Source organism: Parambassis ranga, chromosome 2, assembly GCF_900634625.1.
Source record: "Parambassis ranga chromosome 2, fParRan2.1, whole genome shotgun sequence".
Classification (NCBI taxonomy): domain Eukaryota; kingdom Metazoa; phylum Chordata; class Actinopteri; family Ambassidae; genus Parambassis; species Parambassis ranga.
The window spans coordinates 4,242,773-4,248,772 of record NC_041023.1 but is presented as its reverse complement, the minus strand read 5'-3'; positions in this window follow the sequence as shown (position 1 = coordinate 4,248,772).

Here is a 6,000-nt window from a genome sequence, read left to right as displayed (position 1 = left end):
ATGTGTCACACCGTGATCCTTCAATCTGCTCCTTTCTTTAATTCTTCACGTTTATCCTCGCCCTCAGTATCACTGTTATCTGTGAATAACCTTGATTCAGTGTCAGCCTGCCTCCCAGCCTGTCTGCAGCCTGATACCAGTCCACAGATAACACTCCATCCATGCACATATCTCACTAAGCCAAAGCGGCAGCGATCCAGCAGGACAACATGCACTCAACAGAGGCAGGAATCACCCACTGCAGTCCCCCACCCCACCAGAATCAATAATCAGAGAGGAGAGAAGGGGGAGATGGAGGTCGTGTTTGTGGTCCGAAAGAGATGAACCACCACAGGAAGTGCTGAGGCAGCGGAGTCGCCTGATCCCTGCCTCAGACCGTTAACAGAGATGGAGGAGCTGCGGCGCCCGGAGAGGCTCTCAGGTGGATGAAGAGACAATTCAGGCAGCATGAAACCTCACAGGAGGCGTAAATGAGAGCTGCAATTACTCTGCTATTATGACATAATGTGTCTGCATCAGCTGCCTCTGAGGGGGTGTATATTACAGGCACAGATTGGAACAGTAACTCAGGACCTCAAATCATCACAGGGAACATTCCACAAAGCTTTAATCAGCTGCCTCTCTGTTAGCCTCTCACCTGCGATCCGTATGACGGCCCTCTCCGCCGGGTCCAGCACATCTCCGGACGCCGACTTGGAGCGCTTGATGCGGTGATGTTTGGGCAGGTTCCAGGGCAGCGTGTCTCCGGGAGACGGCGAGCAGCTGATTGAACTCAGATCGCTGGTGCTCTCCTCAGACGCAGCCCTGACCAGAGGCCTCCTCTTCGGCTTCACCTCCTCCATCGCCTGGGTGGACAGAAAAGGTCACATTAAAGGAAACGAAAACAGAACTAAGTGTCCTCCTCTGTGTTAGTGTTTGTGTTTCAGCAGGACAATAAACCCCCAAACAGACCTCTAGGCCATGTTTGACCAAGGAGAGCGACAGATGATTCACAACCACCAGACCTAAACCTGGGATGGTTTGGGTTGAGCTGGACGGCAGAGTGACGGCAAAGCAGCCAACAAGAACTCAACAACTCTGTTGTTAGCTTAGCATTTGGCTACAAATCCCCCACAATGCAACAGTCTCCTGTCAGGCTCCCAAGAGTAGTATGTAATAAAACACAGCTGGGTATGGAACATTTATATAAGTTAAATAAAGTCATATTTCTGATCTTATTTGGAGGTTTTACTTGATATTAAACAAGAATAAAAAGAATATTTTTTAATGTAGAACTAGGAAATACAATCTATGCAATCTATGTTAAAAATTCAGAGGTTTTATACACACACACAGCAGAGAGAGAGAGAGAGAGAGGAACCCACTGGGAGCTGCACACTGTCAGATGTCTGTGATAATCACCTCTGTCCAGTGAGCAGCTTTCTGTCTTCCTAACTCTAACCTCTTACTATTCAGAGAGCCCTTCCTTCAGCATGGCCTCCATCCAGCAGCCTGGAAGCATCAGGCCGACCTGTAGTTACCAGGCAACCACAGAGCATGCTCCTGAAAGTCTCAGCACTCAAATGGAGGAAAGTTAGGAGCTCTGTGTGTGTGTGTGAGACCCCAGCAGTGTGTGAATCACACTGACAGCCACAGCAAAGCTAAAAGTGTGGATGCTCTCTGCACGGCCACACCTGGCAGCATGGCCGCAGTGAGGACACCTGCTCTCTGACGGCTCTTTAACTCTGACCCTGCACTAAACATTAACATTAACAGCGACCAGAGTTCTAGTTAAAACTGTGGTTTACTCACGACTAAGATATCCAGGTCGGCTGCTGCTGTGGTAAACAACACACAAGACGCGGCGCTGCGGCGGATTCGACCTCAAACTTCCATCGTCCTCATCCGCAGCGGGAGCCGCGCCTGCGTCCTGCGCTTATCCGGGCTACGAGGATGCTCAGCCGCTCAGACACGGACTGATCCGCGCTGCAGGGCGAGCCGAGCGGAGGAGTCTGCTGCCTGCATGCCCGCCTGCTGCTGCAGCGGCACGGGGACACACAGAGGAGCGCGGAGCTGTGACTGCGCATGTGAGAACTGAGCTCAGGTCAGCGCGCGGAGGCTTCCTCACACAGATTTAACTGTTCATGCTCAAACATCAGATTTCAGACAGGTGTGGGAGGGAACATGTGTCCACACTAAATCCTGCATGACTGTGTCAGATTCTTTCACAGCAGAGCGCACTGTGACAGGGTGCTTAAGGCTTCCACCACACAAACACACCTTCAGGACTCTTCTTTTAACCAATCACGTGGGCGTTACGTCAGTCATACGTCACTACAGCTGTTTAAAGGTGAAGCTAGCTCACAGCTAACAACAGATGACATTATGGTGAGGAACCCGAAGAGGATCTGGTCTAAAGAAACAAATAAAAAAACAACCAGGAAGTGACCGAACACGAGCATTGCACCTTCTAAACATAGGGGGAGCCAGAGAGCTTTTTTTGTGAGGATGCTAGCTAACATGCTAACATGATGTGATGCTACAAAGCAGATGTTTATAATAATGACTGATTTCTAACAGCTAAGAGGATGTTAGCTAGCTAGCTGCTATGTTGCAGATCAATATATTGAATCAACATTGATCTTACTCACACACACACCTCGCTGTAATTACACCACCAAAACACTGGGTGGTGTTGAGTCTTTACTTGGCGGCTCAAACCTAGCAGGGCCTGTTGAACACAGTGTTGATTTTTGTTACTGCAGGAGAGCAAATAATATAAGAAATGTCATGTAAACACACATCAGACGCATGCATCTCATCTTTGATGGAAAAGAAAAGTTCAACCGAGACAACGTCTGCATGAGCTGGTCAGAGCCGTGCAGACCAGTGTTTGTGCAGCTACAGTTGTTGTGTTTGTTTGTTTGCTTGTTTCCCTTAGGCTACTATTCATAAGGAACTTAGGTTAGATGGTTAGTCATAAAACAAAACATCCTTCTTTGGGTCTTGGTTACTGCGGTAACAGCTTCCTGCATGATGATTCGCTGCCTGAAAAGGAGCAACTGACATCATGTCAGAGGGTAAATTTACCAATTTGTTTATTCATGAAAAGTGAAAAAGTCTCTGAACTGGCTCAGCAGCAGTTGTGACAACAACTCTAAATGGAAGAAAGAGAGACATGTTTTCCAGCTGGCATCTGACAGATTCAGTGGTTAGACAACTGAACTGTCTCCATGACACTAGACTTCACTGGAGCAGAAGGCTTGAAGGCAAAAAAGCCTGCTGAAGCTGAACCTACACGACTCCTGTCTGTGGTCTTTCAGAGGTCCAGCAGCTGACCTCTGTCTGCACTCTGATAATCAAACAACAAAGTGTTAACCTGACCCATTCAGCCTCCCTGATTATTCTGTTTTCCTCATTGATTTAAATGGGCCAACTGAGTGGCATTAAAACCTGCCATGCTGAGCAGTTACATAACCACAGCAACACAGTATGAATGATGGAGTGCTTGTTTGTGTAGCCGTACTACGTGATTAGTCTCCCACTAGTAGAATGAATGAATGATTGAGCATGGAGAAGGCGGAGCGGGGTGGGGGTGGGGGGGTCGATTGGCCCCGCACAGAGCTCGCTCTTGTGTCCGTGAGCGATGCGTGTCATCGGCCCTGAATGCCAGCGTCTGTTCTGTGCCGGCCCAGCAGCCATTGTGCTGGAGGTTTAATCTGATCAGCTTCACACAGAGCAGCGCAGTGAAGGATGCTCGTAATCACTGTGAAATCTGGTTTGTACGCACAACTACATCAGCACAGCACAATCAGGTGGCGACACTGGTAGTGAAGAAGGAAAGGTGGTCAGTGAGACAAAAACAAACTAAATATGAAATGTCAACGATGTGTGTTAAGTGTGGGCCTGGCTCCCATAGAACTGTTCACAACCATACAGGGAGGGATTTTCTTTATAACACACTTGTGTTAATCACCAATAATTACACGTACTTATGGGTGTGGCTTATTTCCACTATGCTTAGTTATTCATATTCCACCTCTTTGCCTGTAGTTGGAGTTTAGGCAGACTGCGATGCTGCCACTGTGGTGATGACCTCCCCCAGGGATTCAAAACTTCAGAAACCTTACAAATGACGCCATGTGTACATGTGTAATCCATAGTTTTACACTGTCTGTAATTATTTTGCAGAGATATCTACTGAAGTTTGCATGCTAACCAGTTAGCCACTAACATGATGTAATACCACTTTCTACCACAAGATGGGACAGTGAGTCAATGTAGTGACTAATCTGCCGTCAGTCCACCATGAGAGTTGGAACAACAAATAAGAGACGCTTTGCTTGCTGCAGAGGCAGAGGCCTGGACCACACGGTAACCCATCAAGTTATTGATCATACAGGCTGGTCTATTTACTGATAAAAATGCTGTCCATATATGGAAGAAATAAAAAGAAAGTTGGACCAAAACAGCATCAAACAAGAGAAAAGCACCTTTAAATATTACCAGAAAGCTCAAATACAGCAACACTTCTTCATCCTCTGCTTTACCAACACATATTGATGACATAAGAACAAAACAGAACAAAGTAACCTACTGAACCACACAAAGTGGAGAAAAGTGTTTCATGACAGGACAGGAAGTGACCGCTCACCTTCTGAGTCTTCACTGCAGTCACAGTTTCCATGCCGTGTTTGGGAGGCCGCCTCTGCCTCTTCCTCTTCCTCGCTGCTGGACTGGGCGGCTCCTGCCCAGCAGACGCCGACTCCTTCACCACCACCACCACTTCCTCTGGCTGGACAGAAGGAGCGTGCTTCTCTTTGGCCTTTTTCTTCTTCTGAAATGAAACGCTGACGTTAACACCGTCACTTTGTTGTTTAACTCATGGTGTGTGAGCAGCTTTGGTCAGCTGTCAATCATGTAGATGAAGATGAACCAGACAGAGCAGCAGTGAAAGCAGTGATGGTACATTCCTGTGAGTTTTCCTCAGAGTGTATGAGTGACATGTTTATTGTGTGGAGTCTCTCATTAATAATCACACAATGAAGTCATTCACATCAAAACCTTTGGAGCATAGACCTCCTCCTCTCAGCCTGCTGCTGTGTTATAAAGAAGTAATCACATTACATTGATCCTGGTTTGATCCCTGACACACCTGCTCATCCTCTGATAAGATATAACAGACTGCTAAGTGACTGCCTCTCTCACAGAGCCCTCACATGCCTCTTTGTCCGTCCACTCTGCAGCAGAAGGAAATGGACCTTGGCTGGCATGTCAGTGCTGCTCAGACAAAGGGCTTCACTCACGGAGGGCCTCTTCAACTTATCACACACAATGAGTGCACAGTGCTGCTCTGCTGTGCAACAACACTCATACTGAGGGTGCCAAAACACACCGAGTGAGGCCAGCACATCTCCCAGTGAGGCCAGTGCCACAAGGATCCACTCGCAGGGCACTGACAGGGCATGGATCATAGACGAAGATATAAAAATATTTTTATGGCGTGAAATTAATCCTACTTTAAACAATTATGCAGAACGTCAGTGACGTCTGTGATGTTTCTGTGGACAGCTTCGACCTTTGTGCAGTCATCCACTGCTTCCATGTGAAGAGGGGGCATACAGACATGGTGTCATCCCCAATGGAGTCTTCATCATCACACTCTTAAACAACAGACCTTGGTATCTCCCTGAGATCCTAAAAATGTGAGTTTGGTACATGTCAGGAGACAATCTGCCGTGTCTGAGGTGGCTCCGGAGATATTTCTGCAGCTCAGACTGCAACCATGGATGAGACTTAGCTCCATCATCTCCAACCATTTACCATCAAGTCTCCAAATCAGTGAAGTCTGCTGATGTCCAAGCTGATGTCCTGCTGCTGATGGACAATCTGGAAACATCACACTGTTACAGGGGACGACTATGCTGATATCAGAGAGAGAAGAGAAAAGCTACAAGATGCAATGCTCAAGTCCACCATCGTCCATCAGCTGCTCCCTTGACGTGTTCCTTTAGTCTTCTA